The sequence below is a fragment of the Echinops telfairi genome, unplaced genomic scaffold (assembly GCF_000313985.2).
Source record: "Echinops telfairi isolate 266 unplaced genomic scaffold, ASM31398v2 ScPeMD7_3;HRSCAF=10, whole genome shotgun sequence".
Lineage (NCBI taxonomy): Eukaryota > Metazoa > Chordata > Mammalia > Afrosoricida > Tenrecidae > Echinops > Echinops telfairi.
In genome coordinates, this window is record NW_022103899.1 from 1,142,455 (window position 1) to 1,157,921 (window position 15,467).

Below are 15,467 nucleotides of genomic sequence, written 5' to 3' on the forward strand. Positions count from 1 at the left end.
CTCACGCGTGGTTTTGGAACATAATAAAACAGGCTATTCAAGGATGGAAGAAAAACTGGCTCTTGAGGGCGGCCTGCAGTGTTAGGTCGGGTGCCTATTTCTTATACATTCCGAAGAAATTGCTCCCTAAATGACTCACACAAAGACAAGTGATCTCACCAGAGGCTGAGCTTCCTCTGGAAAGGCAACAACATCGAAACCCAAGTGGAAACCGAGGCCGGCACTTTTCCACGGGGCTGCAATTCACACTGTGCCTGTGGGAGGGAGTCTGTATTAACTAATTTAAAGACACACCTCTCATCAGGGAACGGACGATTTGGCTGGTTTTCTTAAGCCTGAGAAATGATTTCCGCGTGGAAAATACGCTGTGATGCATGCGCTGAGCCATCTCGGGCTCACCGACGCTGAGCCGACTCCGTCTCAGCGACCCGAAAGGACAGGGCAGAACTCTCTCCCTGTGGGTTCTGTGGCTGCCAATCTGCCAGGGAGCAGAAAGCCCACTTTTCTCCCACGGACAGGCTGATGGTTCCGAATTGCTGCCACTGACAGCCCAATGTGTAACCCACTCCACCATCAAGGCTCAGCTCTGAACAATAATCTTCTTAATAAAAAGTCTTTGTTTCCATATTGAAGTGAGTCTTACCGTTCTGCTATAGATTTTATTTCAAATGGAGAACACACACACATGCACACACAGATACGCCTGTAGAGCTATGCATCAGAAAACAAAACAAACGCAAAAACCATTGCCCTCCAATCTGACTCATGGGGACCCCGCATACATAGAGTGGGACAGAATCCTGTGGGGTTTTTCAAGGGTGAGACCCTTCAGGGCCCTGGCGGTATAGTGGGTTTTGAGTTAGGCCGCGAACCGAAAGTCCACCAACTGCCCCTCAGGAGAAGAATGAGACGTTCGGCGCCTTTATAGATTCACACACTCAGAAACCCCCAGGGCAGTTCTAACCTCCCTTACAGCGTCCCTGTGAGCCAGCATCCACTCCACAGCAGTGAGTTGTGTATCTTCCAGGGCAGATCGCCAGCCCTTTCTTCTGTGAGGCCTCTGGGTGATTTCGAACCAGCGTTTCCATTAGCAGTGGAGCTCTTTCCCCTTTGCACCAGCCAGGGACGCCTATGGATGCATATAAACGTAAAGATTCTTAGCCCCAGGAAACTTCTAGACAGGATAGCATGATATCATGACACAGGACCAAAGCATGACAATCCTACTGATGAAGCAATAAGTAAAATAGATTTACTTTAATGGTGACAATCCCCAGCCTATTTCATGGGCAAACACATTTCCTTTGGTTACCACGCTGTACACGACGCATAGTGGGAGATGTATAAAGCAATATAAACATTAATAGTCACACAATTGTGTTGTTTTAGAAAGACTATTTATAGAGAAAATACGAAATGCCTCCCCAATGTGCACTTAGACCTAAGCCACCATAATCTTCCTGCTCATACAGCAGGAAATCTAATACACCAGTTCAATAAACCTGCAGGGAAAAAAAAGGTTTTATGTAGCATTAAGCGTCACAATATTAAAATGTCCATATTACTTTCAGTTGCTCTTATAAGCTTCTTTTTAACAACCCAGAGAGTTGAGTGCCATTACGGGAAGAAGAGCAGTGAAGGACAACGTAGGAAAGGACTGGCCGGAGAAATAAAACCTCTGTCCTCTCACCTGTGTTTAGCTTTGGACTTAGTGCCATCAATGCTTTCATACAGCGGACAGTCCATCCCTCCAACTGTCTGATGTGACACCTTTCTGGGTCGCCAGGGTCTGTTCCGTCAGAGGTGCCATCACATTTAAGAGTGTCCCCAGCACCTTGCTGTGAGGCCAGATTCCCCAAGGACCCGCCCCCCCCTTGGGGCTGGGTCTCCTCCCTGTAACTGGAGCTCTGAGTCTGTGAGCTGTTGAGGCTGTAATTAGAGACCTTAATGCATGTTCAAAAGATCAAACACTTTACTCCAAAAATGCTCATTATGAAGGGTGGTACAGCAGCCACCAAGATCACCCCCCCCCAGAATGATGTGCCCCCCAAACAGGGACTGGTGCTTCTGTGAGTTTTGCAGGGAACCCAGCACTCTGTAGCTGCCTAATTAATACCTAATGACAATGATGAACCAGTGGTGATATTCAACTCACTAATTGGAGCCTAATAGTAACTCAGGAAGTTTCAACTTAATGACCATTAAAATATAACATCTTCTACTTCTATTGCCAATTCCCCAAACTTTCTACAAACAAAAATTCATGACTGAAGTTCTTTAATGAAATGTTAACCCTAAAAAAGCAACTATTCGTGGTTAAAAAAAAAGAGCATTAAGAAATGCCCATGGTGAATATGCATTCGTAGCGTCCTTTAAGTGCGCTTCCTCTTTCCCTGGCTTGGACAAGCTCAGACAAAGGAACACGAGGACTCTGAACGAGGGTGGGTGGACTTGAATCCTCTGCTTTTTCTCATTGCCTGATGCGAGGACGCACTGAACATATGTTCAACCCTCTCAGTGTTGTACGAACGATCAAACTAGAGGCTTGTTGTGATAGTCTCACACAATGCAGTTTAACATCTTGGAGTGGTGGTCAAATTCGTGCCTTCCATGCATGAGACTTGGCCTCAAATCCTGGACAATGAACCTCATCCACAGCCACCAATCATCTCACAGGGAAAGCGTGGGTGTTGCTATGATGCTCCATGGGTTTCAGCGGGACTTTCAGACTAAGGCACACTAGGAAGAAAGGCCTGGCAATCTACTCCCAAAACATTAGTGAAAGCCCTATAGATCACAGCAGTGCAATCTGCAACCAAACACAGAGCTGCCTTGGATCAGGCAACATTGTGTGGGTTGTCATGAGTCAGGGACAGACTGGAAAGCAGACGACCTGTTATGACACCCTTGCGAAGCACTGGGATCTTGTCCCCTTCTGAAAAAGAGCCTAAAGATAGCTGCCATCTAGAGGGAGCATTGGGGGCCACCGTTCTTTATGGTACACTTCAGGAATCGGATGATCTTTCCCCCATTCTTTCGGAATATTCACATTGTGAACTTCCACAGCCCACAACCGTACAAGCCCTCTTTGGGCGGGCTTCAATGCGGACTGTTAGACTTGTAAGAACACTACTCACCACAAAATGAAATATCGCCCCTTGTGGCAGGCCTCAGTACATAACCTCCACGGAACCTTTGGCTGATCTTTAGCTATTTCAAGTGCTATAAAAGGAAATATTTTAAAGTCCTGGTTTGTTAGTTTTGAAGTCATAGGGGTGCATGCTGGGCATCGACAGCATTGAGTGCTGCTTGCAAAGATAATGAATAAATAGAAAACGCATCCTCGATGGTTCCCCATTGTGTTATTGGCAGATCTGTTTGATACATTTCAGTTCCTTGGGGTTGCTGGGAAGAACAGGAGAACCTATGGTTAGTGCCTGTGCAGAAGAAATGACATCATAAAATGCTGCTACCTAACTGTAAAGCAGGGAGACAGGGGCTGAATTACTCGCCATTGAAATCAGGACCTAAAGCAAAGGAGAAAGCGCATCACCTGCAAGCGAGTGGTTTCCTTTTGTGTGTGTGGGCCAGCCTCACCATAGCATGTAGGCTGGGGCAAAGGACTAGTTTACATTGCAAATGGAAGCAGCACACAGTCAACATTTACTTTGCAAGTGCAGACCCCTCCCCACTCTACTGAAACACGACAGACCTGTAGCATTCTCTACACACAGTCCCCAGCACGGTGCCTTTTCTGTCAAATGATTCGCTTTCATTTGAACACCCAATGCCATCACGGTGAACTGTATTAACCACATTGGCCATAACCTGCATATCCCTAGGTGGGATTTGGTCACATTGCTTTGCAGCATTCTATTTACCAAGTTTCCTTCTAGACTTGGGAAGGCAATGGCAGATGAGACACCCTTTTCATTTCTCTCTTTCTTCAAATAATTGCCAAACATCCCCTTTAGTTTAAAGACCAGAGATAAAGACAGTATTCCCTCCAACGGAAACTGCAGTCACAAGGTAAGTCAATCGAATGCCATTCATTGTTCCACCTGGGATTTTCTCAGGCAGGAAGCAGGCATTGAAGGACATGGGTTCAGGATACACCCAAGAGAAAAGCAAGGGCTAGTCTGCTGGAAAATTCTTGGATGTATTTTCCTGGGCATATTTCTTTGCCTTGTCTAGGTCTCCAAGGAGCCTCAGAGACCCTTGTATCGTATTCCTTCATAAGACCTTGTTTGGGGATTTGTTGCTTATGCCTTCCAGGTGTCTCTGCCTCATACTGGCTTTATAGGGCAGAATAGAACCTCTCCATAGGGCTCCCTACACTAATCTTTTGTAGGAGAAGATCGCCAGGTCTTTTCTACTGGGAAGTAGCTAATGAGTTCGATCTTTTGACCTCACCGCTGTGCTGTGCCACCAGCATTCCTTTACTGAGGAATCCCAAGGGGCACTCACCACCATGGAGTCGAATCCAAGTCATAGCAACCCTCGAGGGCAGGATAGAGCTGTCCCCGGGGGCTTCCGAGACAGGAACTGTAACTTTAAGGAGAAAGCCTCTGATAGTTTCAAACTGCTCACCTTGGAGTTAGCAGCCCAGTGCACAACCATTCCACCACCAAGGCTCCTCTTACTTAGGGATGGGAAGAGCGACATCACAAAGAAACTATTTTCCACCACCTGGAAAACAATCTACCTAAAAGCAAAATCCTAGTGTTCATTACTGTGGGGCTGGGTTCTCTCTCATGGCCACCATTGTCATGCAAGCACTGTTGTAAGTAATAATGTGGCCTTTAATGACGGAATGATGGACCTGCCAAACACTCGCTCCTGCCATAGACTGTTTGCATTTCCCTGCTGGAGAGCAAAGAGATGCCCATCTGGGAGTTATTAACATATCCTCGTCAATTCAGAACCGACTTTAACATAATCCATATTTGTTGGAGAAAGTCCAACATCAGCTTCAGAGCAGCAGTCACGTGCCCCAATGACACATTTCAAACAGCACACCCGGAGCATGCTTGGGCAGCTAAGCAATTCAGAAATGCAAATGGAAGCACTCTTCTGACTAGAGAAAGAGGCAAATCCCTTTTGGCAAGAGACTGGATGTCCTCCAGACATTGTGGGGAAACAACCAAACCAGGGACTATACAAATTCAAGGTTTAGTGGGTTGCCCGGAAGGCATCTCTCTTGGTTTATCCAAACATGTCAGCACAATCAATCTCAGGTCAATTGTGGGCTGCAGCTACAATCAGGAAGAGCTGTTTGGATGGGTATCGGGAATACAGATTCTCTGAAACCAGCACTGTAGCATGTAATACCCTTGTTTGTTCACATATGTATAACACACAACAAAGAGCTACTGGGACCTTTCCAAGATCATGCTGGCTCTTGTTCTGAATGGATTATCCCTGGAAATACTAAATTGACTGTACTCCTAAAGATGAGTCCTAATAAAGCTGAATCATATCAGCACATCAAGCAAAGGGCTCTCAAAGTTATCGCCAAGGTACTGGTTTGTGTGGGCATAGAACACCCTACCCAGCAAGACTTCGACATGCTGAACATGCAGGCTGTCAACTAAATTCCTTCGCTTGGTAAGTATCCACGCTTCAGGAGTGAAACAAATGAAAGCATAAGGAGACAAGAGCATCCCATTGAGGCCACCACGCATTCCCATTAATGTGGGTTTTGGTGAAACTGTAATAAAACCCTATGTTGAGATGATATAAACCAAAACCAAATTCAGATTCTTCTGTAGATATTTGAATAAATTCGTAGGGTTCTATCACCTGATGATAGTATTATGTCATTACTGAATTTCCAGAGCCAGGTCATTATGTGAAAAATCAACGTTATGCTAAAATGGAAAATGATCATACCAGATTTACAAAATGGAAGATGACTACATCATGACACATCAGCCCAATTACATTGGTGTACAGCTGCCAAATTACTGGAAATTATGGTCCAGCCAAGTTGACACATGACCTTTCACAGCTATAACTATTCTCATCCTCTACCTTGGTGCTAATTACTCCCAGACATATATTATTAATGCAAAAAAACAGTCAAGTATTAGAATTTTTTTACTCTTGTTGTAAAGGCAAAATGTTGGCTAATGAGATAATTGGCAAGTGAGGAGTGGTTGTACAGGGTGGTTATAGGAGAGAGGAGCCTTGGTGGCACTGTGGTTAAAGTGCTCAGCTGTCGACGGACAGGTCAGCAAGTCGAACTCACTCCAAGCGCGGAGGGAGAACGATGGGGTCGTTTGGTTTGATCAAGACTTACAGGCGTGGAAGCCCATGAGGCAATTCTACTCTGCTCCACAGGGTCGCTGTGAGTTGAAATTCACTGGATGGCAGGGGGTTTGGCTTGGTTTGGGTTGATACATGAGAATATCCTTGTTCTTAAGAGATTCGTGTTGCAGTATTTTGGGCTAGGGCATATACCACTTTCTTTCGAATAGTTCAACTAGAAAAAACAATAATAAATATGTATTGACCAAAAGGGAAAGGAAGCAAATAGGGCAAAAGGACTGCTGGGAGCGAACCTGGGCCAAGAGGGCACGTGAGCTCTTGCAGCGCGTTTCCACCATTTCAATGGGTTTGACATTTCTCAGCATATAAAGCTATAAATAAAATAAACTAGACCTATGCATAGTAGTATGGAAGTCCTTAAAAATAAAAGCCACGCTTTGAAAAGACAAGTTGTTCCATTTCTCTTGTCTAATGCACTTTGCTTCATGGCAACATTTTGTTTATTGTTCTGTTCTTTGCTCAATGACCGCGTCCTCTTGGCTGTTTTCCTCAATGATAACATTTGTCGTAAGAGAAGGACTCAATTGGAAGCAGAAGAAGACAGTGTGAAATCAGAAACAAACTAGAGAGGAAGGACCACGCCAAGGGCCTAGAGAATGAGGTGGGAGAGGGACAGAAAATGGAGGCGTGAGATAGAAGCGGAAAACGCTTCAGGGATGAGAAGGCACCCTTGGGTGAAGTCCTGAGCTAGAATAAGACAGGGTGCATGAGAGGCAGTGCTCTGAGGCTGGGAAGAAGGTGGCATGGGCATCTTGCCTCGGCTTGGAATACAGATATGCCCAAAGTAACATCCCTTCCATTCAGGCAGCAACATATACTCAAGTCTCTGGTACCATTAAGGAGGGTTGGTTTTGTTATATTTTGGGAGGGGGGAGTAGGAGGGTGGGTGTATTTGGTTTGTTTCTGTTTTAAGGAAATCAGCTCCCCTTTGTTTATTATTTCCCCATAACGGCTGGCTTTAAAGACCGCAAACCCTGACCCTTGCAGCACTGGCCCGGGGGTGGGACGCAGCAGGTGAGGCTGAGGACCTGGTTCGGGGTTGGCTCCGGCTCTCCGGCTTTGTGAGCATCACTCCCTCCCCATCCCTGCGACCACCCACTCCTCCAGCTTCCAGGAGCAGCTTCAGCAGTGTGCTGAGGACCGCCGGAAGTGGGCTCCCAACATTTTTTGATACGGCGTTCATGGTGTCTAATCACTTAATGTCTTATTTCACAGAACGTATGGTGGACGTTAAGTGGAAGGAAGCATGCATATTCTACAGTGGAGAATAGCATCAGTCAGGAGGCAACCAGGAGGCCAGACTGAGGGGGCTGTTCTGAGGGCTGAAGATAGTACAGTACTTGGTAAATATGCCACCACCCGCCCTCCATGGCATGGGGATGGACTAGACCCGACTAAGATGAAAGGAATATGACTTGAGGGGATATTGGCCTTTTGATATGAATCTACCTTTGTGGTTTGAGATGTTGTGAAATTAAATTAAATTCTTCTGTTAATTTAAAATTATATAATAGCAACAAAAACTGCCTTCATTAGAACTTACATCAAACTCAAACTCACTGCCAATGAGTCAATGTCGACTCACAGCAACCCTGTAGGACAGGGTAGATTGCCCAGTTAGTATCTCAGACTGTAACTGTGTACAGGAGTAGAAAGCCCATCTTTCTCCCAGTTAGTGGAGAGGCCGGTGGTTTCGAACTCCAGACCTTTTGGATTGTAGCCTAATTCATAACCATTACAACTCCAGGAGATATATATATATATATATATAATTGTAGCCTAATTCATAACCATTACACCACCAGGATATATATATATATATATAATTTTTAATTTGTGCCAACCTGGCCAATAGGAACACGTGAGATTAATCAAGTAGCCGTTTGATTGGAGGGCAGAGATAAATGGCTCTGCATGGCCTAACCCCCCGTGTCTCTTGTTCTCTGGTGATTGGACCAGTGTGCTGCTGCTTTAGCTAGTTCTCTTTCTCAACCTGTCAGCTACACCACCTGTGAACCAAGCCGACCCCTGGATCGTGTTGCTGGATCTTGAGACTGCTTAGAGACCTGCTTTGCCACACTGCTGGTATGTACATCACTTGAGCTTGACTTGAGGCTGGTGGATCCTGTTGCCTTGCATTGCTTGAGTTTAATATCACAGCCGGGCCTGCTTTGCTATGCTCCTGAGCTTTGACTGTTGCTGACCCACCCTGCTGTTTGCTGCCTTGCCTGCGGGAGGACTCCACTGTCTGCTTCTTTGACCTTGGACCCCAACAGCCCATGTGAGTTGAAGGACTTTTAGTATATGAACCTGTCCATGAAAGTGAGTTGAACTGAGCCCTCAGTACTGCTTTGTGGAATAATTAGCTGTTATATTCCTTCTCACTGTATAAACCTATCCCTATGTGCCCTGGTTTTGTTTCTCTAGAGAAACCTATAATCATATGTGCCCTGGTTTTGTTTCTCTAGAGAACCCTGCCTAATACACTAGGTCTCTATTCCCCCCTATTCCTTTCTCCAGTTTATTACCCAGAATGCTGATGCATTTTGGAAAATGAAGTTGAGGTTATGATCAATAGAAAAGATACAAAGCTTTTGGATACTATGTCATCCTTAGGCCACCTACTCACACTTCTTCATGAGCCAGAAATAAACTTCTATCTCGTTTAAACCACTGCATTTTAGGCTTTCTGTCACTCATGTCTGAACATAACCCTAACTTGTGCATTCTGAGAAAGGCTTTCTTTGTCAAAATTTCACTCACTTCTTCCTGCAACTTCTTATTTCCACTCATCCACTGGTTGGGTTCTGAGGTTCCAGACAAACCTCTTTCATTCTCACTACATTTTCTTTTAAGTTCTTTCCCCCCTACAATTAAGGAGGCTGATTCATTCGGGAAGTTAATATGTTACACAAGTCAGGATCAGTACACAGCAAGGATACAGCCATTGATCCACAGTAAGCCCTCTCGTGGGCCAGAACCAAGTCTTTCTGGGTCCTCAGTCTCTCAGCCACGTGGTACCTGGGCTTCTGTCTCTGTGGACCAGCCTGTCGCTCTGTTCCACAGTTCCAACGTCTTGGATGAGATCAGGAGAAGGGACCCCATCTTGGTGTTGTTCCTTTGAGACTCGGTGCCACAGTCTCTGGTATCTCTGGCCTTGGCTGCCTTCTCAGACAGAGATCTTGAAAGTGTTCCTCCAATGGTCTTATGATCTTTTTAAACTCTTAACTATGCAGCGAGAATGTCTACAGAAGAAGTTAAGTATATATTTGCTCTTCCTAGGAACAGAGGCTACACTGGGGATGCCTGAAGTCTGATGGTGAGGAATGAGACAAAGCGAAGAAATGCTTGTCTTCTTGGCCCACCTTTCCCCACAGAATAAGAATATTGATAATGTCTGGGTTTCAGAGCGATTTACAGGCCCCACAATGCTGCACATGAGCACAGGGGTGAACACGACAAGGCATGAGATTTTAAAAAGATTATTGTGTCATCACACTTCTTTTCTCTCTCTTCATTCTTTACTCACAGAGATGCCAATCCTCATCTTTGCTGTCCCGCCATTCTTTTTAAAATTGTGTTCTCCTTCTGCCTCGTGCACTTTCAGTGAGGTGGATTAATACAACGGCCCCAACAATGGACTCCAGCAAACTAACAGCCATGCGGTTGATAAAGAGCTGGACAATATCTTGCTCTGCTCCATGTAAGGTCCTCATGAGTCAGGGCTGGCCCAATGACAAGTCACAACAATCTCCCGGTAAATGTCTGCTGTCCACATCTCACCACCAATAGAAGGAATAGTTGAAGAGAGAAAAACTGTCAGAAAAAAATGAAAGGTTGGAAAAGGGAATGATCAGTCCCAAGACTGATCAATCCCACCAAGACTAACCAGCCTCGATATTGGACTAAAAGTAGTATTCGTTGAATTGCTTGTTGTTGGAATTAAAAAAAAAATTAAAACCCCACTGCCATCACATCAGCTCCAACTCACGCCTGACCCGACAGGGCGGGTAGAACTGCCTCGGTGGGTTCCTGAGGCTGTAACTCCTTATGGGAGTAGAAAGCCTCGTCTTTCTCGCTCAGAGCAGCTGGTGGTTTTGAACTGCTGATCTTTTGGTTAGCAGCTCAACATGTAGCCACCATGCCACAAATCAGTCAATTCTGACCCACGGTGACCTCATGTATGTCAGAGTGGAGCTATGTTCCACAAGGTTTTAAATTATGAATTTTAAGGAAATAAATTGCCAGATCTTTCTTCTTAAGTGCCCTGGGTATGCTGTAACAGCCAATCTTTCCATTAACCATAAGAATGTTAACTGTTAGCCCCACCCAGGAACTCTTGGAATAGGTAAGAGACTAATTTAACCCAACCCTTATACAGATTAGCTCCAATCTACTTTTCCAGATTTAGATCCCACCCAGTGCAGTCTTATATTAGAGCCATAGAAAACTCCTGCTCTTCTCTGAAAACCTCATTGTGCTAGTGCAAACTCTATGTGCAGAAGTGCTACCCATCTTTAGAGAGCCGGCTCAAATGCAGGGTCCCTTCATGAAGCCTTCCCTGAAATCCTCACCAACAGTAATAATCAGTACTTCATTTTTTGTTCCTCAGAATACAGTGTGCCTTACTAATGTGCTTACTTAACACTGACCGTGCGTGCCATAGCATTGGCCATGTGTAACCAATTCAGTGCAGCATGGTAGTCACAGCACAGGCTCTGGAGCTATAGAGTCATGGGGATGGACAACCTTCGGGGCAGACTTGGTAAGTGCCAATTCCTCTTCCATAAAGGAGCAATAGGATCTCAGTAGTTATGTCCTGCCTTGGGTTTTTCATCTGTAAAATGATAAGATTAGTGCCCACTGAAAAAGGGTTGTTGTGATGATGACAGTAGTTCATTATCCAAAACACTTAGCGGCCAGAGTTAACTTCAAATTCAAGTCTATGTTAACTACTAGTGTTGAAGCTGTTTGACCATAAATCTGGGTAAAAAAACATGTGGAATTCATCGGTGTTCACCGTGTTTGTGTTATCTATGGCAGCTACATTGATTTAGTATGCGACCAATATGAGTTCAATGGAATGAAGGCAGAAGAAGACATAACCCAGCCTTTGATGTGCTAGTGTCAATAGTGCACTAAACTGGCTATTTTAGCAGGAGAAGGTGTTGAAAGATCAGAGGTTCAAACCCAACAGCTGCCCCACAGCAGAAGGTTGAGGTTATCTGCTCTTCCAAATATTTTACAGCCTCTGAAATTCTGCCTAGGGTTGCTATGGGTCAGAATCAACCCTGTGCCAAAGAGGGTTTAAACCCCTACACTCGCAAGGATGCTGAACGTCACCCTGCACTAACATTGATGACGCCTAAAAAAGAGAAAGTAGGACTGAGACTCAAGACTGAGACTTCCTTCCAAAGCCACTAAAGACGAACCCCTTAGCCACTCTGGGCCTCAGTTTCATCATCTGTCAAACAGCATATGACCCGAAAGGAAAGGTTCCCTGTGTCAGCTGGAGCAGCTGACAACCTGGCTTATCTGGAAAGGGAAGTGCATGGAGTATACTTTGTCCAGTGGTCTATGTCCAGTTTTCGTGTGTGTGTGTGTGTGTGTGTGTGTGTGTATGCAGTTCATTCTGTTTGCGTATTTCCAGGCTCTCAGCATTGCATGGGGTCTGGGAGGAACTTGGAGCTGGGGAGGATACTTGACAAGCACACCAAGAAATGGCGCAGGAATTCTCTTGAGTCATCATTTCAGGAATTCTACATCTAACCAGGAGTGTCTAAACCCCAGTTACAGGTTAGAACCACTTGGGGAGCTCTAACACATAGCCTGCTGAAGAGCGTGGAGGCCTAAGGACTTAATATTGAGATGTCAACACTAACCAACGTGAGCTGCAGATGCACTGAAATACCGGTACCATTCCCAGTGGCCAGTTTCACAGAAATGGAAAAGGTAATCTCAAATTCACGTAGACGTGCGAATGAAACCGAATCAAGCCCATTGCCATAGCGTTACTTCCGACTCATAGAGATGCTTTGTAAGATTTCTCAGACTGTAAAGCTTTTCAGACACAAATAGCCTTGTCGTTCTCCTACAGAGTGATTGTGGGTTTGAACTACCCACCTTGTGGGTAGCAGTCCAACACCTAATCCCCAATGCCACCAGGACTCCTTGAAAAATTGCAAGGAGTCCTGAATCAAGACATTCTTGATAAAAGAGAATAAAGTTGGAGGACCTACATTTCCCAAGATCAAAGCTCACTACCAATCTATAGTAATAGAAAAAAGTAGTACTGCCATAAGGAGAGATATAGAGAGAGCAAAGGAATCGAATAAAGAAGCAGAAATAAACCGTATATTCATGGCAAGCTGACTTTCCACGGGGTGCCCAGTCCATTTAATAGGACAATGATAGTTGCTTAAACAGATGACCCTGGGACAACAGAATGTCCACAAGGCAAGTCATGACGTTGAACGGCTACCTGACACCACGTGACAATGACTCCAAATGGATCAGTGGCCTACGTATAAGAACTAAAGCCATGAAAATCTGAGAGGAAAAATCTTCATGTTTTCAGATTGAACAATGGATCCTCAGGTGGATGCCAAACAGCATAAACAACAAAAGATAAAACTCCTAAGCTGAACTTAATCAAAATCTTTAAAATTTTATTCATCAAATGACATTCAAAAAAGTGAAGAAACAACCTATAAAATGGAATAAAATGTTTGCAAATCATATGTCTATTCAGGGTCTGATAAAAAGAATATGTAAGGAATCTTACAACTCAGTAACAGCAACAAACAAACAACAATTAAATAGAGGCAAAGGACTTAAATAGGCATCTCTCAATAAAAAGGTACACAGACGACCAACAAGCACATGGAAAGATGTCCAGTGTCATTAATCATTGGGGAAAATGTAAATTGAAGCTATAAGCTATCCCTGCACATCAAGCAGGATGGCTTTAATAAAAGAAATAGCAAATAGGAAGTGTTGGCACGGATGTAGAAAAATTTGAACTCCCTTGCATTATTGGCAGGAATGGGAAATGGTTCCGCCTCTGTGGAATACAATTTGACAGTACCTCAAAAATTTAAATATAGAATTACCATATTGCCCTACTATCTAATTATCTAGTGTTGCTATAACAGCAATACCACAAATGGGTGATTTGAGCAAATAGAAACTCATTCTTTCACAGCAAGAGAGGCTAGACGTCAAATTCAGTGCACTGGCTGAGGGGAGGCTTTGTCGCTCTGTGTCCCTGGGCTGAGGTCCTTGTCTCTTTTCACCGTTTGCCCCTCGACTCCTTGGTAATCTTCGGGTGGCATGCCATTTGTCTCCCTCCATCTGGGCTCCTTGCTTCTGTCTTTCATCTGCTCCTTTGATCTCATAAAAGTGATTGGATTAAGACACATCCTACACTGATATAGAGGAACCCAGGTGATGCAGTGGGTTAAGTGTTGGGTTAGTAACCGAAAGGTTGATGGTTTGAATCCACTAACTGCTCTGGAGAAGAAAGGTGAGGCAGTCTGCCTCCCAATGGTCTATAGCCTCAAAAACTCTAGGTAAGGTTACTGTGAGTCAAAACGATTCAATGGAAGTCAATTTTTCTATACCGGTATGACCTCATTGACAAAGAAAACTATTTCCAAAGAGATTATATTCAGGTATAGCAGTCAGAATTTGGAATAATATTTCGGGAGGACATGACCCCTCCCATAATACCACACAATTCCAGTGTTAGGTTTATATCCTAAGGAACTGAGGCAAGTCCTCAAGCAGGAACCCATGCAAACATGTTTACAGCAGTACTCTTTATAGAAATCAAAAGGTAAAAGATTGTGACTTTTATCACATGAATGGATAAACAAAATGGAAATATACATATGTAAGATGGAATATTATTCCTCCATCAAAGGAATGAAGTATTGATACCTGCTACTTTCTGAATGAACTTTGAAAACATGCAAAGTGAGAGAGGTCAGACACAATAGGTCACCTATTCTATGATTTCATTTATATGGGAGATACAGAATACATTCACAGAGATAACACATATTGATGACTGTTAAGGACCGGGACCCGGAGGGAATGGGGAGAAACTGTTTAATGATTAGTGGGTTTTTACTGTGGGCTAATGAACATGTCCTGCAACTGTAGAGAGGGGGCAAGTATACAATGTTGTGAATGTACTAAAAGACAATGAAATGTTCACTTTAAAGTACTTTATTCTATGTCAATTTTACTTTGCTAAATTATGTGTCTGTGTGTGTATCCACAGATCAGAGTCTCAAACTCAAGATGCTAGTTTAGCTCGAGTGAACTGAGCATATCAATATCTTAAAAATACCTTCTCAGAGGATTCTGCCACACAGTCAAGGTTGAAACTACATACATTAAATGGATTGCTTAAATATATGATTAAAACATTAAAAATAGACACCCTCAGGCAAAGAAAACATATAGATTATAAGAATAGATATATGTATAGATATGTGTTGCTATTTTTATATAGCTGTGTACAAAACTCCAAAGAGCTTGGTTTCTCTCTAAATAACAAAAGAAATTAGAAAAGATAAATTTAATCTAAGCATCCAGGTGTCAAGTGGCTTCATTTCTGCTGCATTAATTTATCCTAAAAACATATGAGACAAACGTCAATGGGCACGCCTGAGCAACATCAGCGCATGTTCGTCAGGAAAGGAAAACAGTTGATTGGCAGTGACATTTGCAATGTACCTATTGTTTGGTAGATGTCATTCTTAACTTGGATTATGTTTGAAGGTCATGGTGTGTGCGATGAGAGTTTTTAAAGTCTGTATTTGTATATTTAACAATGAAAAAGTATTTGTTTTTCCACTGCAAGGAGCAAGCAAATCGATCCCACCAAGACATCAGTCTTTGCATAGACTCTATGAGCCAAATATCTAAAGGCTTTGTATTCTTGCATGAATTTCAGCTGAAACCGTCTGAAGTAGGATATGAAAAGTATTATCAAGATGAAAGAGCAAAATGATTAAGGGCAAATAGATTTGGTTTATTTTAAACCCAATCTGAAATAGCTGGTCTTAAAAAAGACTCTGGGTCTGATCTGGTTTTCAACATTGTGTGTGTGTTTGTGTTTGTGGGGG